We start from the raw sequence: 27,516 nt of genomic DNA, 5'->3' as shown, positions 1-27,516 counted from the left end.
TGATTGCAACGGAAACAGAAAGTGGCAAGTTTATTGTCTGTGCATACAAGGATCATGTGCGGTCTAGTGACCTTAAGGCCATGTGCTCGCTGACTAAGGGGGCTGGGGAGCTTTTTGTTTCCAATGGAGTCAGGTGGTTGGGTTTGGTACCCGGAATTTTCTGCCTTTAGCCCTTCCATGCCTATATTTGGGGGTGGGGGAGTCAGTTGAAGGATGTGATTTCAAACACAACTTTGCTTGCTGAAAGTGAAGAGGACTGGAAGCACTTGCTGATGAAGATCTAAGACCACAGATTACACATTAACCTAAAGAAAACGAAAGTCCTCACAACTGGACCTATAAGCAACATCATGATAAATGGGGAAAAGATTGAGATTGTCAAGGATTTCATATTACTTGGATCCACAATCAACACCCATGGAAGCGGCAGTCAAGAAATCAAAAGACCCATTGCATTGGGCAAATCTCCTGCAAAAGACCTCTTTAAAGTATTGAAAAACAAAGATGTCATCTTGAGGACTAAGGTGTGCCTGACCCAGGCCATGGTGTTTTCAATCACCTCATACGCATGCGAAAGGTGGACAGTAAGGAAAACCGAAGAAGAATGGATGCCTTTGAATTGTGGTGTTGGCGAAGAATGCTGAATATACTGTGAACTGCCGAGGGAACAAACAGGTCTGTCTCAGAAGAAGTACAATCAGAACACTCCTTGGAAGCAAGAATGGCGAGACTATGTCTTACATACTTTGGGTATGTTATCATGGTAAAGTAGAGGGTCAGTGACAAAAAGGAAGACCTTCAATGAGATGAAGTGACACAGTGGCTGCAGCAATGGGCTCAAGCAGAGCAACAATTTTGAGGACGGCACAGGACCAGGCAGTGATTTGTTCCACTGTACGTACGTAGGGTTACTATGAGCCAGGACCGACTTGATGTCATCTAAAAACAACAACAGATGTCAGGCAATGTGCCTGGCACCAAGAATATAGCAGCTAACAAGACAGGCATAGTCCCTGCCCTTATGGGGCAAGGGATCAGCCCACCCACTCAAGTTTTTCTGCCTATAAAAACCTTGCATTTCTATGAAGCAGTACTTTGAACCCTCTACGTAGGTTGAGGTCTCCTTCATTCATCTATGCTCCCTTTCTGCTATGAAATTTTAATTTTTAAAATTACATTGTAATCTCTTGGCCTGTCTATTTTCCTCTCCAGAAACAATGCAAAGTACAGGCAGAGACTGTGTCTAATGCATCTCTCCACCCCCATCAACTACGATAAGGCTTGCCACAAAGTGGATGCTCAAATATTAGTAGAATGAATCAACATTTTCATGACTATTGTGTTACATAATCTCTCACATGTGTATGGTGCTTCCTACCTTTCAAAGTACTTTCCTGTCCATTATCTTATTTGGTTTAGATCTGGTCCAGTGGGTTCAATTAAAAGTAGACGTGAGAGCACTTAGTAAAACATAAGTGGTGAAGGATGGCTACTGAGCCTTCATGCTAGCCCCGAGGCCAGGATAATTTAGGTGATGTACTTAAAGTCACAGAAGCCTGTACTAGAATCTATGCCTCCTGAGTTGCATTTCTGGACTTCATCCCCCTGAATCAAGGGGCAACAGCCAAAGTAGAGGTACAAGCAGGGTGGTCTGGGAGCTCATGAATGTGGACGCCAACTCTTAGGTGGTACTCTGTCCAGATCCTCTTCTCAGAGTCAATACACCCATCGCCCAGCTGCTGAGAATGTCAGCTGCTGATAGCTCATAGCTGCATTCCTCACTAGGCATCACCCTGGGCCATAGGAACCTGCCTCACCCAAGTGGTGGCTCATAGTCAATGACTGATGATGCAGGAATTCAATGGTGTGGCTCTATCACCTCAATATGGGGCAACTCTGAGGGATCATTTCAGCTCCACAGCTCCCAGTAGGATCAGCTAAGGCTTTAGTTGCAACCATGTTGTAAGTCAGCTTCTCCCTGTGCCTACTTCTGTTTCCTCACTTCCTTACAGATGTATCTTCCAGGAGCATACCCCAGAAACCTGCATGCAACTCTCCATCTCAAAGTCTGTTTCCAAGGAATCTGATCTTTCCTTCAAGAACCGTGCCCCAGCACTAGCCTCTTTCAAAATTTGTGTAAATAGTGATATAGGAAGGGAGGACAGGATATAGGTGGAAGCAGTTGGTGGTTCTGGCAAAACCAAAAAAGAAAATAAGGCAGTGTTAGAGGCTGTCAGCGAAGAAAACGGCCAATTATGTTACCAAATAAAAACAACTAGCCACTAGAGGGCCCAGCACTACAGCTCTACAGCTCTGTTGCTTTCAGAGCACAGAATTTTGCCCTTGACCTGGCAGACACCCAGCATAAATGTCTCTAGACCAGGGGAAAAAAAAAATAGTTGGTTCCGTTGTTTCCTTTTTTTTTCACCTATTCCATGGACGCCAGTGTCCTAGCCTGTTTCAATACCCTGGCTCCAAGCCCTCTGTGCCATTACATATAAACTTATTCCCATAAATCAAGCCTATGTTTTTTCTACTGTCTACTTCCATTGTCCCCAAGGAGTTCTGAAGATCAGAAATGTGGAATTCAGAACATTTGGTTGTGAGAATTCTCACTAGGAATGGAGATAATCAGCAACATATCTGTCTAGTTCTGTCTGTTTCACCACCTCTCTCTGCTGCTCCAGTTTGCAGTAAAGACAAGACAATATAGACTTAGATGTGAAATACTGTGGCTAAGGGAGAAAGGGGTCATGCGAGCCTTCAAGGAAGATGAGAAAATTTGAGAACATTGTAAAATTGAGTAACTTAAGTTTTTTTTGCTGTGGACTAACACTAAAAAGATTTAAAAGAAAATTTTCCTCTTTACCCTTTTTGGAAGAACAGACAGTCCTTTGTAGGTTTGAGTCCTTCCCTTATTCAAACCAATTCCGACTCACAGTGACCCAATAGGATAGAGTAGAACTGCCCCCATAGAGTTTCCAAGGAGTCCCTGGTGTACTTGAACTGCTGATCTTTGTGGTCAGCAGCCACAGCACTTAACCTCTATGCCACTAGGGCTTCCTTCCCTTATCCAGGGGGGAAAAAATTACAGGTCTCTGTTTCCAACATATAAATTATTGAAGGGACAGAGCTGGGTTGTTTGGGAGAGGGAAAGAGCTGAGGATTTAAGGCGAGTGGAGTTGGATTCTACAATGCCCAGGAAGGGACAGGATCTCTGATGGTGATGCTACAAGAACACTTGGGGATTAAACACCAAGATGTGGCTTTGGGAGACGTGAAGGAGTCCTTAGTGGCCAGGTTTAGAATGGAAGGATTAGAATTCTTCCTAAGGAGAAGTGAGAATTCCTAGTGAGAAGCAAGAATGGCAAGACTTTGTCTCACTTACTTTGGACATGTTAACAGGAGGGACCAGTCCCTGGAGAAAGACATCATTCTTGGTCAAGTAGAGGGTCATCGAAAAAGAGGAAGACTCTCAATGAGTTGGACTGATACAATGGCTGCAACAGTGGGCTCAGACATAGCAATGATTGTGAGGAGGGAGCAGGACCAGGCAGTATTTCAATCTGTTGTACATAGGGTTACCATGAGTCAGAACTCACTCGACGTCACCTAACAATAACAACAGTAAGAGTTGTCACAACTGTTTCAAATTCCACGTTTCTGATCTTTAGAACCCCTTGGGAACAATGGAATCCCTATGACCTGTCCCACCTGCTTGGACAATGAGCATTTCCACCACTAAGAACAACGACAATATACTCAAGATCATTCCCCTAGTTTTCTAAATTGTATAAGCCCTGGGATTTTTGCATCGCCCAAAGAGCTCTGAAACTGGATGTCCTACCAACCTGGCAGGTAGGGATGAAGCTAAATTTGATTTGATTTAGAAAAAAGTAAAGACATCTAATGTTCTTGCACTTGTTATTGAACAAATAAACCATACAGGTTAGAAGAGATGGAGCTCTGATATCACAATAGCAAATCTAGCTTAAACGGGTTAATAAAAGAAAGATAGAAATCTACTGAGGAATTTCCATGTTTTAGGCAATTCATTATATCATTTAAGGAGCCCTGGTGGCACAAACATTTAAGCGCTCAGCTGCTAACCAAAAGGTTGGTGGTTCAAACCCACACGGCTGCTCCATGGGAGAAAGACCTGGCAATCTGCTTCAGTAACGGTAACAGCCAAGAAAACCCTGTGGAGCAGTTCTATTCTGTCACATGTGGTCACTGTGAGTCAAAAATGACTTGGCAGCACCTAACAACAGTTATGGCATTTAATCTTCACAACATATCTATGAGGTAAACTGGGACTCAGAGAAGTCAAATGGATTGCCCAAGGTTACATGGCTAGTAAATGACAAAACCAGGTTTGCTGGAGTCCACGTCTGTCCAACTTCTATAGCCATTCATTCCTTATCATCTGGCCATTCATTCACTGATGTCTGTTCCATCACTTACTTATTCATTTAGCCAGACATTCACTAAATGTGTATGACATTAATACTGTTATTCTGTTACTTGAACAATGACATAGATCTAGTAGTAGTTTGAAGAAAAAAAGACTCTTAGAATCATAGACTGTTTGCACTGGCAGCTAGTCTAGTGGAAAGAGCAAAAGCTTTAGAGTCAGATGGACTAGATTGGAATCCTGGCTCTGCTATTCACTCCATGTATGACCTTCAGCAATTTATTTAACCTCTCTGATCCTTAGCGTCTATATCTGTATATCGTGAATAATAATGCAGACACGTTCTCAACAGACTGATGTGAAGATTAGAGATTATATATAGTATATAGGACTGGCTATGTAATTTGTGGGCCCTTGTTAAAAAAGTATTAAGAATTTCAAGACAGCAACATCAGGACATTTAGCCAAGCATGGGGCCCTTCTAAGCACAGAGCCCTGATGATATATGTCCAGTGCCTGGCACAGAGTATGTGGTGGTCCTTTTTTCTCTTTAGATCATTGCTTCTGACCATTCCTTTTGCAGTTGAGGAAACTAAGTCCAAAGAAGAACAAAAAATGCAAGTTAGTGGCAGAACCAGGACTACAACTCAGATCTCTGCTCCCAGCCTGTAGTGTTTACCCCAGTACTTCCCAAGTGTGTTCTGTATGACGATAATAGATATTCCATGAATAAAAATTTCCATCAACATGTAAGTTTGCAAAATACTGGATTAAGGTTAAATAGACATCTTTTGCAGAGCTCTTCAGAGACTTTTCTCTGCGCAACATGAATTTCTATGACAGGGATATAATATACAAGATTCTCCAAAAGTATCTGAAATGGAATCCTTTTTAAGGAACATATTCGGTATCTCTTAGAACTACCTCAGAAATGCTGCTTTACAAACTGCTGCAGGGCAGTGGATGTTTCTGTAGTTTTGATGTATGGGGGTGTGGTTGTTCTTGTTCTAAATTAGAAGCAAACATACTCATTTCATTAGGCCTTTCTGTGAGCATCTCTATCCCGGCTGACTTGGAGGCCTGAGGATATAAAAATAATGAAAACCAGACCCCAGGAAAAGCACACCCATTTAGAGTCACCCAGTTGCATCCAAAAGGCAGATCCAATATGCCCTTCTCCTAGTGTAAGGAATAAAGAGAACACATACACCATGACCCCAAAATTCTTTCCATTCTGGGTAATTTGCTCACAGTCACCACATTACAAAAGCAATAGCTAAAGTCTCATATAAAGGCATACAAGAAGCCTGAAAATGGGGATTCTTGACTTGGCTCCTCTACTTATTATCCATTTGACCTAGATTGGTTAATTTATCTGCTCATCTTCTTACTTTTATTGAATATCCTCCTGCATCAAATTAGTCTCTCCGTTAGAATGAAGAAAACTAAAGATACAAGGGAAAGATTAGTCCAAAGGACTGATGGACCACAACTACCACGGCCTCCACCAGGCTGAGTCCAGCACAACTAGATGGTGCCCCGCTACCACCACCGACTGCTCTGACAGAGATCACAACAGGGGGTTACAGATAGAGGTGGAGAAAAACCTAGAACAAAATTCTAACTCACAAAAAAAGACCAGACTTATTGGTCTGACAGAGACTGGAGAAACCCGGAGAGAATGGCCCCTGGATACCCTTTTAACTCAGTAGTGAAGTCACTCCTGAGGTTCACACTTCAGCCAAAGATCAGACAGGCCCATAAAACTAAATGAGACTGAACGGGCATACCAGCTCAGGGGCAGGGACAAGAAGGCAGGAGGGGACAGGAAAGCTGGTAACAGGGAACCCAAGGTCAAGAAGGGGAAATTGTTGACATGTCATGGGGTTGGCAACCAATGTCACAAAACAATATGTGTATTAATTGTTTAATGAGAAACTAATCTGCTCTATAAACCTTCATCTAAAGTACAAAAAAAAAATTAGTCTCTCCCTTTTTTTGAACTACCACACCTTTTACATTTCACCAGTACTACTTATTTCATTAGTTTGTTTTTCATTAATTTAATTTAATAGATATAAAGAGCTAATGTGACCAGGACTCTAACCCCAGTTCCATGACTAGCTATGTGATCTTATCCACTTTGAACCTCAGTTTCATTAACCATAAAATGGAAAATCCACAATCCCTTATGCACAATTTCACTCTGAAAAGTAACTCATATGGTGGCCTAATGTGACTTGACCTCAACTCATGTGAGGGCAAAACCTGACCCAAATTAGCAGGAATCTATTTCTGATCATTATTTATCCCACTTAGGGAGACTATTCACAGGTTTTGTAACAGATACTAATGTATTCAGTTATGGGGTGTTGCCCTAGACTTTGCTGTGAGTGTTTTATAATACGTGGCATATGTTCTGTGTTTCACTTCTAAAATAAAAAAAAAATCTGAATCACAAAATACATCCAGTAATTCAGATAAGGGAGTGTAGTGCTGCATTACCTACCTTGCCTTCTGTCCCAGATTAAATGTCTCTTCCTCAGGAATGTCTTCTTGACTTCTCAATTCAAATTCCCTCCCATTATTCTCTCATAACACCTGTTCTTTTCCTTCATAATATGTATCACAGTTTATTGTTATAAATTGGTTGGTCTATATATTTGTTTTTTAATGTTGGTTTATCACACTAGACAGTAAATTCCATGAGGGCAGACACTGGGCCTGTTTTGCTCTTGACTGTAGCCATTAATAAACATTTGTGAATTGATGGATTGCACTGAACATCTTTTATCTTGGTGCACATGTCTGAGTATTTCTGTAACATATAAGTACATTCCAATAATTTTCTCATATATGCTGTACCCTTTTCTATCTCTATAATATCTTTTAATCTAAGTAAAAGTGTAGAATAGTAGAGTGGAATAAAGGAAAAAGGACACAGTGATTTATTAGGGGCCAATATCCCTCTAGGCCTGACCTAAGCTAAGTTTAGTGTTGTTAGGTTCTATTTGGTAGCCATAGTTGTTCTCCACAAAAGGGAGTCGGTAGGTAAGGGTATATCTCCACAATCCAGTTCCAGGTGATGTTACTGCGAAAGCAACTCTCAGATGGAATCTGCGACACATAAAAATGTATTAGATGTAAAAAGAGTGTTATAACCTGTTCTGATAAGTTTAGTGATGACCCAGCTTTATGTCCCTTAAAAAAGATACTCTAAAAAGTGTTTTTCACAAAAGACTTATTTGAGGCAGATGTGACAATACTCCTGACCAGGATTCAGCTAAACTTCCAGTTAGATCAGGGGTCAGGACTGAAAAAGGCCAAAAAACCCACTACAGAATATGGGCTGCCGGGTTCGCAAAAGGGTAGAGATGCCTAGGCACTATTTCTTATCCATTCACATATCTTTACTAATGAAAAAATTGTTTCTAATGGCACCTATGCTAATTATCAAATATTCTGTTGCGGCTCAAGGTAATAAAGAGACAGTGATAACAGCTCTGGAGTGTGAATTTGTGATAAGGTTCTTTCAAAGATAACCAACCATATCGTGATTAGGATATTTCAAATGTTAGTTAACCATCCCCAAGGGGTAGAATAAAGCTAACACATTGTAAATCACACCGTGTAGGCCAACGCATTTTACAGTGAATTAGAGACAACATGATGTCTGACTTCCCAGGGGACTTCTTGCTGATGGAAGAAAGAGATTCTAGTCTCTATAGTTTATCATCAAACTTGCTCCTTCTAGCTCCTGGGTGGAGACCTGACATCCCCAGGGATCTCTCTCATCTTTGTACCCCAATACCACTTATTTTGTGTGGCCTTCATGGTACTTACCTTAAAAACATAATAATAGACTAAGATAGGTCTCCAGACTCTAGTTATTTCCATCTAATTTTAAAAAAAGAGAGAGAAAAAAGATCCTTTCTACAAACTATCTCTTATAAAGAAGTCAATTTTTTTTTATCATCTTCAGTTGCTTTTATCTGTAATTTTTTTAATTAATGGACTTTATTTTTTAGAGCAATTTTACATTTACAGAAAAATTGCTCAGAAAGCACAAAGTTGCCATATGGCTCCTGTGCTCCCCGAACATTGTTTCTCCTATTATTAACATCTTGCATTCATGTAGTGCAGTTGTTACACCTAATGGACCAATACTGATACATTATTATTAACTACAGTCCAAAGTTTACATTAGCATTCACTCTTTGCTGGTACAGTCCTATGGATTTAGGCAAATGCATAAGGTCATGTATCCACCATTACAGTATCACACAGAATAGTTTCCTACTCTTAAAATGCCCTGTGTTCCATCTATTCATCCCTCCCCCACTTCCCCTGAACCTCTAGCAACCACTGATCTCTTTACTGCCTCTACAGTTGTGCCTTTAAGAAACCAAGATTTTATATTAAAGAACAGTGAAACTGCTCCAGTTGATGTGGGGATGGAGAGGCTGGAGCCCTGCAACTCAGCCCATACGACTCCCCTCAAGCCCTTGAGAAACTCTAAGAAGCATAGCTTGAAAACGAGCAGACTGGATTATCTCGGTAATTCCTTTCAGGTTGGATAGTTTGTGATTCGAATTTATATATAGTTTTGAAAGGATCCCAGCTCCTTGAAAAATGCTTCTCTTAGTTTCTGGGAGGTCCCAGGGAGTGATTCTCTCATGCTTGTGTTGTTGAAATGCCAGGTGACACTGAGCCTCTGGAGTTCTCAGTACACTGAATCCATTTTATGAGTCGTGCAGAGGGGAGAAGAACATCCCCCTCCCCCTACTGTGGTATACTTTGCCACATCGACTTCTAACAGGGATTATTAATGCCCTTTTGATTCACAGAGTTTTTAGTAAAGCAGCTTTTCCACATTTTGCTGATTCCTCCCTAACCACCATTCCCCTCCACAAATTACTCAGCATCAGCTAACGGGTGGGGATGGGAGTAAGGGACCAGCAAGGCCAAGAAGCAAATCTGCATAACAGATATACTGTTGAACTTTGACTAGCTCCTCTTTGATTTCGAATTTTGTTACTAGATCCAAATTGCATGTCTCCTCACTTTCCTTAGGTCTCCCTCCCAGGAGGGACCTAAAGCCTTCATGAAAAATAGACTTGATGAGCTGGGCCTACTAGGTCACTGATGTACCTGTATGGGCCACCTGGGAAGTAGACGCCAAGATAGAAGTAGAAGCGCAAGTGGAAAGGGAGCAGGAGTAGGTAGGAGAGCCTCAGAGCTCGATGTAGGTCTGACATCGGTGAAAGAAGAGTGGGAAAGAAGGAAGGTTGGCAGGAGGAGCCTCAGACATCAATGCAGTGCTGAGAAAGTCTCAGCCAGGTTGATGGGGAGGTACGCAGCAAAGATTGCCAATGAGAAGAGGCCTGTCAGGCAGGAATGGGCTGGCTCCAGTTATCTCCACTGCGCTCAGTCACTGGAAGTAAGAAGGGCAGGGAGAGCATGACCTTGGTGTAACCACTGCAGTAGATCCCAAAGGTGCTGCAGATGGAGGCTGTCAGCTAACTATACTCCTCCCAGCAGGCTCTCTCTGTGGGAGATCTGAGCAGCACACTCCCCATGGCTGCAACATGGGACATGCCCACACCTTTGTGAATTCCAAAAGTGGATATAATTTATGCTCAAACTGAGGCCTATTACACATATTTATTACAAATATTTATTGAGCCTGTAAAAGGTATTGTACTTGGCACTACAGCAGTCCTGCCCTCTCCAGTGAAATGACTAAAGCCAAAAACGGCTCCTCTGGGAAAGTGTCAGGTAATTAGGTGAGTTTTCATTAGCATTATTGCCAAACATAGGCATATCTTAATAGCTTCCATTGTATATCAACAATGGTCAAGCTCCGTACGAGAGAAAACAACCCTTAGGGAGCTCAAGGTAACTTTGCAATAAAATATCCCTTTTCCTTGGAGAGCATGAAGTAGACTTTTGAAGACTTTCCTCATGCCAATCACTGGATGCTGTAGAGAAGGAGGAGCCTTTTAGTAGAATTGGCCTTGGAGGTTAACAGAGAGGCCTTGAAACTGATCCGGCAGTCAACTGGGTGGGTGGCACAAGGGCATGCTCCACCCCCAGAACCATGCCAGCCAAGATCCAGGAGGAGGTGAGAGGCAGGAGGAATGCCTGTTGTGGCTCTTGGATGAGATTCAAAATTTGAGACGAGAAAAAGAGGGAAGTGGAAGGAACTGGAAAAGAGGGATTGGAGGCTAAACGAGGTAAGACAGCAGGCTCTTCAGAACCATGCTAAACTGCATCCCAATCTAATCACCTGGCAAGAGAAAGAGTGTCAGTGGTGCAAAGAACGCACTGGACATGACACCTAAGCTCTGCCTCCAGCTCCCAGGCAGACCTTTGTCACTCACTCAATGCCTCTCTGGGCCTGTGCTCCTTGGCTGTAATCTGCAGTTAGGCCAAACGCTCTTTAAAGTTCTTCCATTTGAACAGTCTAGGATTCTAACAGCTTCCCTAAAATAACATTGGAAGAGCCTGCAGAGAAGCATGAAAGAGAGGAGGTGAAGGATGAAAAGAATTTCCTGTAAACCCAGGAATAATATGGTAATGATAGAATAGGATAGGCTATAATATAAATAACATCACAACAATACAACAACAAGACGTAATATAACATAACAAGCCTTATGACAGGCATTAGAGGGAAGAGTCCAGGAAGTGGGACTAGTAACATCTCTAAAGTGTAGCTAATTTACCGATCAAGGCATCCAGAGCATCAGAAGGACTGTGTTCTGTCTCTATATAGGGGTGCAGATGGTCAGGGAAAGAAATTAGTTCCACCTGTCAGCTGGTTCTAAAAGCTCTGAGGTTCATACATATCCTATCAACACATGAACCCCCAATATTACCAAAGTAAAGAAGATGGAACTGTCCCTGTCCTTTACTAAACCCTCCTCCAATTTTCTCTTATAAAAACAAACTATTTCTATTCCCCTTTAAATCTGCATCTGCTGTTTATTTTCAGCTAGATAAGAATGCTGGAAGGGAAAAACATACCACAGGTTTTTTTCCCCAGGCCTAGTATTTTAGGATTGTAAGAACAACAGGATTCATGCTTCCTTCTCATTTATTTCTCCTACTGAGCTAAGAAAAATGCCACGGTTAAAATAAATAAATAAATAAAAGCTGCCGTAAAGGGAATGACATAATTAGCAGCCAATCAAGATAAGGCTCTACAATCCCCGGCCCTTCGGATACTTTATCTTCCAGGCTAGCCTCTCCCAGAGAGGATCGGGTTTTCTCCTGGGGTTTCTTCCTCTTTGAATTAAGCACCTTTTTTTTTTTTTAAGGGCTATACACAGACTCTTAATCTAGTTCGTGGTAGACAAACAGGTCCAGGAAGATTGAATTACCAGCAGGGAGAGAATGCTCTGGGCTCCATGGGAGACCAGGCTAAAGTGGAAGGGAAAGGAATTGTACGTCAATGAGGACATAAGGGCAGCCACAGGAGGGCTGTGCAGCCTAAATAAATAATGGAATGTTTGGCAGCAGACCCAATCCTCCAACATGCCTAGGGCCTACAGATAGGGAGTCTGGCTAACACACACTCACCCTTTGGATTTCAGCTAAAATGTTATTTCCTCTGGAAAGCAGGGTGCACACTGCACACACCTAGGGTGTGCCAATCACAGCATAGACATTACAGATTTATATATTTTTATAACAATTTCCTAGCAGTTGGCAGTCAAATGTCTTGAGGAAAAGCAAAACAAAAAACCACACCTATTGTCCTTGAGTCAATTCCAACTCATAGTGACCCCATAGGACCGAGTAAAACTGCCCCATGGGGTTTGCAAGGAGCAGTTGGTGGATTCGAACTGCCAACCTTTTGGTTAGCAGCAGAGCTCTTAAGCACTGAGCCACCAGGGCTCCAGCTTGAGGAAAGGGCACCCTTTTTTTTTTTTCCTGATTCATAAAAAGGTGCTATATGGGCTGCCAGTGATCCTGCTAGGAAGCCTTTCCTAACCCTTTCAGAATGGGTTTAGTACCCTTCCTATTTGCTTCAGAAGGACTCTGTACTCTCCCTACTATCACATTTATCACACTTTATTCTAATTGCCTGTTTACTGGTCTACACATACACCAGATTATTAGTTTTGTGAGGACAGAGACTGTGTTTTGTTCAGTACCGTACCCTGGCCCCTTGAATGGTGCTTGACCCTAGCATGGGCTCAGTGATATTTGTTGAATAAGTGAACATATTCTGATCCAGTTCAAAGCTCTTGCCCAAGTCAACAGAGAGCCTGGCATAGTGGAAATAGTACTAGCCACATCCTCAGTTCAAGACCTTGTTTTACCTGTTACTTACTATGTGACTTTAGGCAAGTCATTTCACTTCAGTATCCTTAATGCAAAATAAGAATAACTCTGCCCTGTCCACCTTGAAGGGTTTTGTGAGTATTAATTTAAAATTACCACTTGGTAAACCGTGAAAATACTAAACACGTGAGAAGTAAGAGGGCTATTCTAGGAAAGCTAGGCCTATGAGGGATCCAGGGTCAGGATGCTGAATCTGAACATACTAAGCAGTTGCATCCAGCAGAAAACAGGATTTCTGGGTCAGGCAATCCTTTTTTGGCTGCTAGGGACAGATGCCCAAAAATGCCAGAAGGCAAATTTATTGCTTCACATAACTAAGGGCAAAGTTGTAGTTGGGCCTCCGGGACAGCTAGAAGTATGGATAGTAATGCCACAGGTGGTTTCCATTCTTGTTCTCCTTACCCCTCTTCTTTCCTCTCCCCTTGCCTACCCCCCCAACTTGTCTTTCTCTCTTGACTGTTTCTCTAGGTGCCAGACTACTGACTACAGACAGACTTCCTTCACAGAACAAGGGGCATGGCTACTAGCAGCCCCATCTCACAGTTTTGCCATTTGAGAGGGTCTGAGTCCCTTCCCTTAATTCCAATTTGAAACATTTCTTTCTGCCCAGGCTTGAGTGACATGTTCACCCCTGTGCCGGGGTCGGGAAGACTATGATTTCCAGCTCCCACTGGAAACACATAACTGGACTGCAGGAATCATTGTTCAAAAAGGAGGCAGGTGAAAAAACAACCTACAGAATGGGGGGAAATATTTGCAAATCATATAGCTGATGAAAGATCTAGTAACCAGAATATATAAAGAACTCTTACAACTTAACAAAAAGACAACTCAATTTAAAAATGGGCAAAAGACTTGAACAGCCATTTCTCCAAAGAAGATATACAAATGGCCAACAAGGACATGAAAAGCTGCTCAACATCACTAGTCATTAAAAAAAAATCAGCTGCTGTCAAGTCGATTCTGACTCATGGCAACCCCATGTGTCATAGTAGAACTGTGCTCCATAGTATTTTTAAGGATGTGACCTTTCAGAAGTAGATGGCAAGGTAGAGGCACCTCCGGTTGGGTTCAAACCACCAACCTTTCTGTTAGTTGTCCAACACTTAACCATTTGCACCACTCAGGGACTCCCACTAGTCATTGCTGTTGTTGTTGTTAGGTGCAGTTGAGTCAGTTCCAACTCATAGTGACCCTGTATACAAAAGAAGAAAACACTGCCTGGTCCTGCGCTGCTGTTTGACCCTATTGTTGCAGCCACGGTGTCAATCCATCTTGTCGAGGGTTTTCCTCTTTTTCACTGACCTCTTACCTTACCAAGCATGATGTCCTTCTCCAGGGACATGAGATGAAGTCTTGCCATCCTCACTTCCAAGGACCACTCTGGCTGTACTTCTAATCATTGCTGATCTCACATGGATCTTGACTGAAAGCAGAGAATACCAGAAAGATGTTTACCTGTATTCTATTGACTATGTAAAGGCATTTGACTGCATGGATCCTAACAAATTATGGATAACATTGAGAAGAATGGGAATTCCAGAACACTTAATTGTGCTCATGAGAAACCTGTACATACACCAAGAGGCAGTCACTGGAACAGAACAAGGTGACACTGCATGATTTAAAATTAGGAAAGATGTGTGCCAGGGTTGTGTCCTTTCACCACGTTTATTCAATCTGTATGCTGAGCAAATAATCTAAGAAGCTGGACTATAAGAAGAAGAACCACTAGTCATTAGGGAAATGCAAATCAGAACTACAGTGAAGTACCCCTTCACACCTACTAGGATGGCTATTAAAAAAAGAAAATAACAAGTGTTGACAAGGATGTGGAGAAATTGGCACCCTCGTCCATGGCTGGTAGGAATGTAAAATGGTGAGGCCACTGTGGAAATGTTTAGCAGTTCCCCAAAAGGTTAAACAAAGAATTATCAGATGACCTTGCGATTCCACTTCAGGTATATACTCAAAGTAATTGAAAACAGGTACTCAAACAGATACATGTACATGCATGTTCATAGCAGCATTATTTACAGTAGCCAAATGATGGAAACAACCCAAGTGTCCACCAATGGATGAATGGATAAACAAAATGTGATACACAGATAGAATGGAATATTACTCAACCATACAGAGAAACGAAGTGCTGATACATACCACAATGTGCATGAGCCTTGAAAACATCATGTTGAGTGAAATTAACCCAGTGCCATCGATTCCGACTCATAGCGACCCTATAGGACAGAGTAGAACTGTCCCCATAGAGTTTCCAAGGAGCGCCTGGTGGATTTGAACTGCCGACCCTTTGGTTAGCAGCTGTAGCACTTAACCACTATGCCACCAGGGTTTCCTGAGTGAAATAAGTCAGTCACAAAAGGACAGTATTGTATGATTCCACTTATACTATTGTATGATTCTATTTATATGGGATATCTGTGACAGGCGAATGTACAGAAACCATAGTTCATGAGTGCCTGGTGGTGGGGGTGGGCGTGGGAGGGAAGGGGAAAAAAAGATTCAATACTTGGTGGACACTGAGCATGTGTTAAAAACAAAAGTAGTTGCCGCTTAGTTGATTCTGACTCATGGCGACCCCATGTGTGTCAGAGTAGAACTGTGCTCCATAGGGTTTTCAGTGACTGATTTTTCACTAGAATGTCAGGCCTTTCTTCCAAGGCACCTCTGAGTGGACTCAAACCTCCAACCTTTCAGTTTGCATATGAGCTTGCTAGCCATTTGCACCACCCAAGGACTCTGTTTTGGAACAACAATGACCTAAAGTCAAAGCCTCGCTATTTATGTTATCCATTGCTGTGTAACAAGCCACTCTAAAACAGCGGTTTAGAACAGCAATTTATTAATTCTCGTAATTATGTGGGTTGGCTGGGCAGTTCTACTTGTTTCACCTGAGCGCACTCATGTGGCTGCACTCAGCTGGAAGGGCTGGGCTGGAAGGTTTGCCGTTGTCTCCACTTACATGTCTGGCTTGGCTAGAACAGGCTCAGCCTTCCTCCACATGGCTCTCATTCTCCAGAAGGTTAGGCTAGTTTCCTTATATGGTGGTTTGTTTTTTTTTAATTAAGATTTTATTTTTAGTGAAAATATATACAGCAAAACCCAGTCCCATTCGACAGTTTCTAGACATAATGACCAGCGACATTGGACATTGGTTACATTCCTTACATTGTGTCAGCATTCTTGTTATTTCTTTTCTAGTTGTTTCATTCTCTTTAACTTAAATGTCCCACTCCTACCCCCAACCTTCTCATCTATGCTTTAAAATAGCTGCTGTCCATTCGGTCTTATATAGATAATTTTTCACTAGCCAAATTTTAATTAATTTTTTCCTAAATACATTAAAAAGTGTTAAAAAGCAAAGATATTACTTTGAGGACTAAAGTGAGCCTTACCCAAGCTGTGGTATTTTCAATTGCCTCATATGCGTGCAAAAGCTGGACAATGCATAAGGAAAAACAAAAACAAATTGACACCTTTGAATTACAGCATTGGCGAAGAATATCAAGTATACATACCATGGACTGCCAGAAGACTGAATAAATCTGTCTTGGAAGAAGTACAGCCAAAACACTTCTTAGAAGCAAGGATGGTGAGACATCGTCTCATGTATTTTGGACATATTATCAGGAGGGACCAGTCCCTGGAGAAGGACATCGCGCTTGGTAAAGTAGAGGGTCAGCGAAAAGAGGAAGACCTTCAATGAGATGGATTGACAGAGTGGCTGCAACAGTGGGCTCAAGCATAATCATGGTTATGAGGATGGCGCAGGACTCAGCAGTGTTTCGTTCTGTTGTACACAGGGTCACTATAAGTCGAAATTGACTCAACGGCACCTAACAACTAGCAAATGATAATTTTTAAAAAAGAATGCAGTGCTTTTGGATCTAAACTGTTACTTAGTTTTAAGGTGACTTTAGGGGATACTTTCAGTTCAAGGTTTGAAGAGTCTCCATAGTCTTGGGAGCTCCTCCAGCCTAACCAGGACCAGTAAATCTGTATGCTTAAAGAATTTGAAGTTTTGTTCCACATTTTTCTCCCTTTCTATCAGGATCCATCTATCACATCCCTGAACAGAGCATTAGGTAATGGTAGCCGGGCACCATTTGTTTCTTCTGGTAGCAACGTAGAAGAGGCAGTGGTTCATGGAGACAATTAGTCCTGTAGTCTGGTTCCTTCTCTGATTCTTGGGTTTCCTTCTTTCTCATTTGTTCCAGGCAAATAGAGACTAATAGTTGTGTCTTACATGGTCACCCATAGGCCCTGATATGGTGGTCTTTATGAGAGGAGCTGGAAAAAAAAAAACTGGACATATTTAATCTTCCTCAGTTTCTAGCTGGTTGATATTGGGCAATTTACTTCTCCTCTCCTGTGATAAGTTTCCTTATCTGTAAAATGGTGAAAATAATCCCAATTGCCTAGGGTTCTTGTGAGTAATAAATGAGATAACATATGTCAAGTACCAGGCCCATAAAACAAAATGAGACTAAAGGGGCACACCAGCCCTGGGGCAAGGACTAGAAGGCAGGAGCGGACAGGAAAGCTGATAATAAATAGGGAACTCAAGGTTGAGAAGGGAGATTGTTGACATGTTGTTGGGTTGTTAACCAATGTCATAAAACAGTATGTGTACTAACTGTTTAATGAGAAACTAGTTTGTTCAGTAAACCTTCATCTAAAGTACAATAAAAAAGAAAACAAAAACAAACATGTCAAGTACTTAGCAAACTCCCTGCCATACAACAACTATTTATCCAATGCTAGTTTCCCTCACTCTAAGTCATATAGTTATTTGCCATTTATAGGACTTGGAGTGAATCCTTCTTCCCACTCACCATAATCTCTCTACAGTCTGTTTAAATCCTATACTTCAATCAAGGTGCAACTCTACTCCCATCTCCTCTGAAAATTTCCAAAATCCCTAGCCTTCAATAATTGTCTGTATTAGGAAATTCCAAAGTTCTGTGTATAAATAAGCTGTTCTTAGCCTTTTCTCCACCATCCCCCAACCCCAGAAAATACTCAATGGACTAGGTTTATATGTGAAATTATTGTTATGCACAATTTGCACTTTCTGGTTAGTTGAACATAAATCCATCTCTTTCTAACACAAGAAAGCATACTAAATGCAAATGAATGAGAATGTCTTTATTATCTTTATAATCTGCTCTAATTTATTTTATAAAGATAAATCATTTGCAAAATTTGCTTCTTTATTAGCAATAAATTCCTTGCCATATTTCATTGGACTACATCATTCATTTGGCACATGCTCCTTTATTTAATCCCTTTCATAGGTATGTCCTGTCTTCCTAATTAAAAATACCAATAGAAACAAGGGCCTTGAAATATATAAATGCATATGTATAAATATATGATATATATTTATGTTATAGCTCTAGCATAGTACTCTAAACATAATAGCAGGGCAATACATATTTCCCAAACACTCCCTGTCTAGGTTTATGTGAACAATGAGCACAAAGCAGCTGAAGAATGGTGGGAAAGAAAACTGAACTGGATTTAGAAACACAGGTTGTGATGGTTAAGGTTGTGTGTCAGCTTGGCTGGGCCATGTTCTTAGTGGTTTGGTAGTTGTATGATGGTGTGATTACTTACTTTCATGATGAGATTTGATATTATGTGATCACCTTCATGATGGGATCTGCTGTGAGTAGCCAACCGGTTGAAAGAAGTTTCCTTGGGTGTGTGGCCTGCATTGAATATAAGGGGATATCCTGGAAGGCTTGTGGGCTGTTGCTCGTTCTGGATCCTGCAGCTGGATCCTGCAGCTGGCTCCTGTTCATTTGATCTCCAGTTCTTGGGATGTGAGCTAGCAGCTTACCTGCGGGCTTGACAGTTGATCTTTGTAATTCCTCCATCTTCACAGCCTGTGAACAATAGTCCTGCTCTCCAACCTGCCAATCTTGGGTTTGCCAGCCCCTGTGGCTACGTACATCAGGACAAGCCTCTATCCTGACCCACGGACTTGCGACATTCCAGGCTCTACAACTGCATGAGCCATTTCCTTGATACAAATCTCTCTCTCTATATATATTTTTATGCCTTACTGGTTTTGCTTCTCTGCAGAACTCAGCCTAAGACACAGGTTCTGAGCTCATGTGCTGGCTCTGGAGTTCTGGACCAAGAAGTTACTTATTTATCTCTTGAACTTCTCTAGTACAGTTAGAAATAACATTGAATGAGAAGAGTAGGAGTCTCTGGATACTCCAAACTCATTACCTTAGGCCAGCGGGTTTCAAAAAGGGAGGCTGCTTTTTATTAAAATACACAGTCCTGATACCTCCTGTCCCTGATTTCTCCTGGTGACAATCACCACAGCCATAGGCTCTGAGGTTGTATTTAGTGCAGTTAAGTCTAACACCTTGGTGCAATTGCAGGGATGAAGCGTCTTTCTCCATATCTCCACGATTATTGGGAAAGCTATTTTTTTATTACATTGAACCCAGGTACTGTTATCTCAAAGTTAGGTTTTCATCTCCAGTAGACTAGAGAGAGATGCCCAGAAATTCATAGCTGTCCTAAGCTCTCTATAGTCTACTTACAAAACTCATCTCACCAAATCTCTTAACCCTATCATTTCCTTTAATGCCTTCCTCCTTATCATAAAAAAAAGAAAAATTCTTTTTTTTTTATGAAATGCCTTATCATAGGCAACTCATAAAAGTCTTTACAGTGATAGAAGCTCACATAAAGCCTTGAAGATAGAACAGTTAATGTTTTTTGCTTGGCTAATCTCCAGTTAGCCAATAGTTAAGCCCTCAGCCACTAATTGAAATGTGGGTGGTTTGAAACCACAAGCCACTCAGCAAGAGAAAAGACCTGGTGATCTGCTCCCATAAAGATTACAGCCTTAGAAACTCTATGGGCACTTCTAGTCTGTCCTGTAGGGTTGCTATGAGTTGGAATCGACTCCATAGCACACAACAATTTCCAGTTGCATACAGGGCTGCTTTCCCTGTGATAATTCACAGTTTGTTATGCTTATATTTGTATCAACCAAAGTAGGAAACATCAGAAGGTGTTTAATAAGTACTTTTGGATTGACTGATTGGAATAACCTGTACCTTTTGGTTCTTTTCCGGGACAGTGAAGAAATCTCTCTAATTCAATCTAACTCTGGCTCTTAGTACCTCAGAAGGAAGTCTCTCAAGAAAAGGGAAGAGGATAAAATCTTAGGGAGATTGTTAGCAATTTAGCATTTCTAGGTCAAGTAAAATGTTCAAGGTGCTCACCAAAGACAGCAACGTGATCTCCAGGGTGTGGCAAGAACAACGCTACTGCTAATGAAAAGGCCTCACATTCCTTTGGCCCTTTACAAACTACAAAGTACTTTCATATCTCTCATCTCATTTGAGCCTCCCCAACCTTGTGAGGCAGACAGATATTATTAATCTTAATTTTACACAAGTAGAAGGTAGGTCTTAGATGGCTTATGTGACATGCCCAAAGTCACACAGCTAGAACTAGTACAAAGATCTTATTAGTTGTGTTAGTCAGGGTGTTTTCAAGACAAGGAAGAAGTTTAAGATAAAATAACAAGCAGAAAATATTTTCTCTACAGGTTGTTGCTGTTTTTAGGTGCCGTCAATTGGATTACAACTCATAGCAACCTACATACAACAGAATGAAACACTGCCAGGTCCTGTGCCATCCTCACAATTGTTGCTATGTTTGAGCCCATTGTTGCAGCCACTGTGTCAATCCATCTCGTCGAAGGTTTTCCTCTTTTTTGCTGAACTGCTACCTTACCAACCATGATGTCCTTCTCCAGGGACTGTTCCCTCCTGATAACTTGTCCAAAGTATGTGAGACGATGTCTCACCATCCTTGCTTCTAAGAAGTGTTTTGGCTCCTTGCTTCCAAGGAGCACTCTGACTGTATTTCTTCTAAGACAGATTTGTTCGTTCTTTTGTCTGTTCATTGTACATTCAATATTCTTCACCAACACCATAATTCAAAGGCATCAATTCTTTTTCGGTCTTCCTTATTCATTGTCCACCTTTCACACGCATATGAGGTGACTGAAAATACCATGGGGCTTGGAGTAGGCGCACCTTAGTCTTCAAGATGACATCTTTGCTTTGCAACAATTTAAAGAGGTCTTTTGCAGCAGATTTGCCCAGTGCAATATGTCATTTGATTCTTGACTGCTGCTTCCATGGGCGCTGACTGTGGATCCAAGTAAAATTAAATCCTTGACAACTTCAATCTTTTCTCCATTTATCATGATGTTTTTTACTGGTCTCTTTGTGAGGATTTTTGTTTTCTTTATGTTGAGGTGTAATCCATATTGAAGGCTGCAGTCTTTGATCTTCATCAGTAAGTGTTTCAAATCCTCTTCATTTTCAGCAAGCAAGGCTGTGTCACCTGCATATTGCATGTTGTTAATTAGTCTCCCACCAATCCTGTTGCCACGTTCTTCTTCATATAGCCCAGCTTCTTAGGTTATTTCCTCAGCATACGGACTGAATAACTATGGTGAAAGGATACAACCCTGATGCACACCTTTCCTGATTTTAAACCATGCAGTATTCCCTTGTTCTGTTAGAACAACTGCCTCTTGGTCTATTTACAGGTTCCTCATGAGCACAATTAAGTGTTCTGGAATTCCCATTCTTCACAATGTTATCCATAATTTGTTTTGATCTGCACAGTCAAATACCTTTGCACAGTCAACAGAACACAAGTAAACTCCTTCCTGGTATTCTCTGCTTTTAGCCAAGATTCATCTGACATCAGCAATGATATCCCTTGTTCCACGTCCTCTTCTGAATCTGGCTTGAATTTCTGGCAGTTCCCTGTTGATGTACTGCTGCAAATGTTTTTGAGTTATCTTCAGCAAAATTTTACTTACGTGTGATATTAATGATACTGTTATATAACTTCTGCATTCTGTTGGATCAACTTTCTTTGGAATGGACACAAATACCGATCTCTTCCAGTCAGTTTGCCAGGTAGCTGTCTTCCAAATTTCCTGGCATAGACAAGTAAGCACCTCCTTTGCTGCATCCGTTTGTTGAAACATCTCAATTGCTATTTCATAAATTCCTGGAGCCCTGTTTTTCACCAATGCCTTCAGTGCAGCTTAGACTTCTTCCTTCTATACCCTCAGTTCTTGATCATATGCTACCTTCTGAAATGGTTGAACACTGATCAATTCTTTTTGGTACAGTAACTCTGTATATTCCTTCTGTCCTTCTTTTTGATGTTTCTTGCATCATTCAATATTTTCCCCCATGGAAGCCTTCAGTGTTGCAACTCAAGGTTGGAATTTTTTCTTCAGCTCTTTCAGCTTGAGAAATGCTGAACATGTTCTTCTCTTTTGGTTTTCTAACTCCAGATCTTTGCACGTTTCATTATAATACTTTGCCTTCTTGAACCATCCTTTGAAACCTTCTGTTCAACTCTTTCACTTCATCATATCTTCCTTTCACTTTAGCTGCTCTACATTTAAGAGCAAGTTTCAGAGTATCTTCTGATATCCATTTTGGTCATTTTTTTCTTTCCTTTCTTTTTAATGACCTTTTTCTTTCTTCATGTATGCCATCCTTAATGTCATCCCACAACTCATCCGGACTTCAGCCGTTAGTGTTCAATGCATTAAATCTGTTCTTGAGATGGTCTCCAAATTGAGGTAGGATATACTCAAGGTTGTATTTTGGTTCTTGTGGACTTGTTTTAATTTTCTTCAGCTTCAACTTAAACTTGCTTATGAGCAATTGATGGTCCGTTCTGCAGTCAGCCCCTGGCCTTGTTCTGACTGATGATATTGAACTTTTCCATCATCTCTATTACAGATGTGTTGTTGTTAAGTGCAGTCGAGTCGATTCCAACTCATAGTGACCCTATGTACAACAGAATGAAACACTGCTTGGTCCCACACCATCCTCACAACTGTTGTTATGCTTAAGCCCATTGTTGCAGCCACTGTGTCAATTCATCTCATTGAGGCTCTTCCTCTTTTTTGCTAACCCTCCACTTTACCAAGCATGATATCCTTCTCCAGGGACTAATCCCTCCTGATAACATGTCCAAAGTATGTGAGACGTAGTCTCACCATCCTTGCTTCCAAGGTACATTCTGGTTGTACTCCTTCCAAGACAGACTTATTCATTCTTTTGGCAGTCCACAGTATATTCAATATTCTTCTCCAACACCACAATTCAAAGGAGTCAATTCTTCTTCAGTCTTCTTTATTCAATGTCCAGCTTTCACATGCATATGAGGTGACTGAAAACAGTCAATTTGATTCCTGTGTTTTCCATCGAGTGATGTCCATGTGTACAGTTTCCATTTATGTTGCTGAAAAAAGTATCTGCAATGAATAAGTCATTGTTCTTGCAAAATTCTGTCATGTGATGTGGCATCGTTTCTATCACCAAGGCCGTATTTTCCAACTACCAATCCTTCTTTGTTTCCAACTTGGACGTTCCAATCACCACTAATTATCAATGAATATTGATGGCATGTTTGATCAATTTCATACTGCAGAAGTTGGTAAAAAATCTTCAATTTCCTCATCTTTGGCCTTAGTGGTTGGTGTTTCAATTTGAGTATATTAACTGGTCTTCCTTGTAGGCATATGGATATTATCCTAACACTGACAATGTTGTACTTCAGGATAGATCCTGAAATGTTCTTTTTGATGAGGAATTCAACACCATTCCTCTTCAATTCGTCGTTCCTGGCACTGTAGACCATATGATCGTCTGATTCAAAATGGCCAATACAGACCATTTCGGCTCTACAAGTAGTCCCTGACTCATGATGTATTCCAGTTACAACAAACCATACTTACCTCTCATAATTGGTAATGTGTACTACATACAATGTTACTGCATGCAATTTGCTAATGTTATCATACTCAGAAGTTTACTTCCAGATGTTGAGTTTTATGATTTACTGTTCAAAACACTGCTGTAGAGCAGGCTATGGCCTCATCTACAATGGAGTCAGTGTTGGTGTTGGGAGCCGTAAGGAATAGAAAGTTGGGCAATGTTCAACTCTAACGACATATGACAATTAAATTACATTAAGTGCCTGACAGTCTTTACGACTCCAACTTCATTGTTACGACACTAATGTAGACCAGGCCTACAGTGTGATCTTACCCAGCATTCCATACAATATGAAGCATCAGCTGTTAATCTGAAGTTGAGTTGTTCATGTTTCTCTAGCTGTAACATCTGCACTGCTTTACCCTCAACAATACGTCTAGCAAAAGAAGTCATGCCACTTAAAGCTCTAATCCAAAAAAGAAAGTGAGGAATGCTCTAGATATGGATATAAAGGTGAAGATCATTAAGGCCTGTGATGATGGAAAGAAAGTTGGCAAGATAGCATGTGCGAAAGGACTCTCATTCAATGGTTTTGGCAATCATTAAGGATAAGAATAGGATTTTGGAGGTGTTAAAGGAGGAATTGGCATAAAATTGACAATTTTAACAAACATAAGGAGAGGGCCAATCCCCGAGATGGAGAAGCTGTTAATAATTTGGATAGAAGGCCAAATTCAAAAGTGGATTCCTATGAGTTTACTGACGATTCAAACAAAAGCACATAGTTGTTTTGGAAACCTGAAGGAACAGTTAAGGAGAAGACTACCTTGAGTACTTAATGCCAGCAAGGGCTGGTTTCATCACTTCAAACACATATTTGGTTTACATAACATGCAACTGGAGAAGCAGGACACAGCAATGCTGAAGCTGCTGAAAAATTCAAGGATGTACTAGAAAAGATGGAAGAGAAAGGAGAGAAGCTGTCAAAATTTTTTACAGTGAAAGGATTAGCTGGAGTTTTTTCTAAACTAAATAACATGGACTCAAAGACTGATCGCTTTGCTAATGTTAATAAGCAGACCTGGGAAGCAGTGAGATGTTACTGTGAAATGTATGAAGAAAAAAAGAAAAGGACCAAACAGACAACCCTCACTAATTTTATGACTAGAAACACCATCCCCATTCCTGGGGATAATCCAGATGACCCAGAAACTTCCACAAGTACAGTTAATATAGCAAATGACAAAAAGCCAACATCGTCCAACTCTTCTTCATCATCGGAGTAAATTTTTATGATTTACGTATTTTTTTATGTTTGCATTAAAATATATCTGTAAGTTTATATGTAATGTTTCCAAGCCCCAAAGACAAATAAAGATCAGATTTATAAAGACACTGATAATAAAAGGGGATAATAATGAAAAATAAAAAAATTTTTTAAATGAGGTATTCGACTTATGACAGAAACGACTTAGGATGGAGTTGTCTGAATGGAACCCCATTGTAAGTTGGGAACTATCTGTATGTGTGTATACACACACACACACACATACATATATGTAACTGGGAAGGTACAGAAGATATTGTGGTTAATTCCCCAAAATTCATTCCCTTTTCTCTTGGTAGCTCCCCTAATTGTTGTTCATTATCCAATCTCCCCCACAGTTCCTACTGAGGAGTCCACGTGCTTTTTGAGAAGCTGATTGATCTCACCCCTGATTCAAGGGGTAGGGTTTATGGCTCAGGTTTAAACTAATCAGTACAATTCCACCCCCTGGCCACAGCTGTTAGTTCAAGGATAGGCATGTGACATTATCTGGGCCAATGAGAAGCAAGGGGAGGTTTGCTGAGGAAAGAATTTCCTAAATTTTCTGACCATCTGGAAGCAACTACCTGTCTTCTACTAGATGTGATGGGGAAGGATGCAACCGCCTTTTAACAAGCATTTGGAAAATCAGCATTAGAATGAATTAGAATTACACTGTGGATGGCAAACAGGGTCTTTGATTAACTAATTCTGAACACACTACCTGTGGACTTGTTAGTTTCATAAGCCATGAGCTACCCTGGTATACTTCATGGCAAGTAACAGAAAGCCCAAGACAAGTTGGTATAAACACTAATGGTTTCTTGTTACTTGCCATGGAGTATACTAAGGTAGCTCATGAAATGGTAGGAAGAGCTGCAGAAAACAGGGATTCAGGGGCTGGAATCGAGGTTTCCATGGTACCAGGATTCTCTATCTTGTACTCTCCTCTCTCATCTCTTCTATTGCAGACATAGCTTTCCCACTAGGTGTCAGGGAAATGATCACTTCCCACCTCAGTGTACCAGTGAGAGTCCCAAAAGGAAAAAGAAGCTACTCAGATTAAGTAATATGAGGAGAGTTTAATAAAGGGACTATTTACAAAGGTATGGGCAGGCTATCACAAAGGACAGAGTAGTGCCCAGGATAGAAACAGCCTGGTGGGGAGATGTTACCACCCCTATGCCTGAGGAGATGAGGGGAGGTAGCAGTTACTGGAATCAGAGATAGATAGGGGTGTATGAAATGGACCACCTGGCAAGAACTGTCAAGGAATAAATCAGATTTCATTCCAACCTCCATCTCCTTCTCCCTCTAATTACATGCTGATGTTCCCCATAGATGAAACTTACTGAAAGTCGGAGGGGAGAGAAGCCTGTAGATGTACTCTATACAGGTCAACCTCCTGAAGCGCAGAGTGGGCTGGAGGGGATGGTGGGTATATTTGGAGGGGCAAATGGAAGACATCCAGTTTATTAAGGTCAACAGCCTCTGGAGAATAAGAGCATTTCTTCTTCACATCATCTTAATATGAACACCAGTAAAGGACTCTGGCCCTATCTGGGTCACTGGTTCACTTTCTGGAGTTTCTAACCACTATACTATACTTTTTAAAAACAAAATTTTTTTTAACAGTAATAAAAATAATGCTATAATCTAATAATAATAATAATACTGCTACAATGATGTGAGATGCTTTATGATAGCCCTAGCCTAGTACTTGACTTCATAATTTAAAAAGTTCAATGGTCAATTGGTCTCAACCCACCTGGAGCAAAGGAAAATGAAGAACACCAAGGTCACACGACAACTAAGAGCCCAAGAGACAGAAAGGGCCACATGAACCAGAGACCTACATCATCCTGAGACCAGAAGAACTAGTTGGTGCCCGGCCACAATCGATGACTGCCCTGACAGGGAGCACAACAGAGAACTCCTGAGGGAGCAGGAGATCAGTGAGATGCAGACCCCAAATTCTCATAAAAAGACCATACTTAATGGTCTGACTGAGACTAGAGGAATCCCGGCGGCCATGGTCCCCAGACCTTCTGTTGGCACAGGACAGGAACCATCCCCGAAGACAACTCATCAGACATGAAAGGGACTGGTCAGTGGGTGGGAGAGAGATGCTGATGAAGAGTGAGCTAATTACATCAGGTGGACACTTGAGATTGTGTTGGCATCTCTTGTCTGGAGGGGGGATGGGAGGATAGAGAGAGAGGGAAGCTGGCAAAATTGTCACGAAAGGAGAGACTGAAAGGGCTGACTCAATAGGGGGAGAGCAAGTGGGAGAACGGAGTAAGATGTATGTAAACTTATATGTGACAGACTGATTGGATTTGTAAACGTTCACTTGAAGCTTAATAAAAGTTAATTAAAAAAAAAAGTTCAATGGAAAACTGGGCAAGATCTAAATATTCTGCACATTTACAGTGATCTTTATGTTTTATAATACACTTCTCCCCAAAAGACTCTCCCAAGACCAATTCTATAGAGTATTTGTTGCAAGTAACAGAAAAATCAATGGATGCTATTGTGATGGTTAAGGCTCTGTGTCAGCTTGGCAGGGCCATGATTCTCAGTGGTTTGGTAGTTCCATAATGATGTAGTTTGGTAGTTATGTA

Source organism: Loxodonta africana, chromosome 7 (assembly GCF_030014295.1).
Source record: "Loxodonta africana isolate mLoxAfr1 chromosome 7, mLoxAfr1.hap2, whole genome shotgun sequence".
In the NCBI taxonomy this organism is placed as follows: Eukaryota; Metazoa; Chordata; class Mammalia; order Proboscidea; family Elephantidae; genus Loxodonta; species Loxodonta africana.
This window is presented reverse-complemented; position numbering follows the sequence as displayed.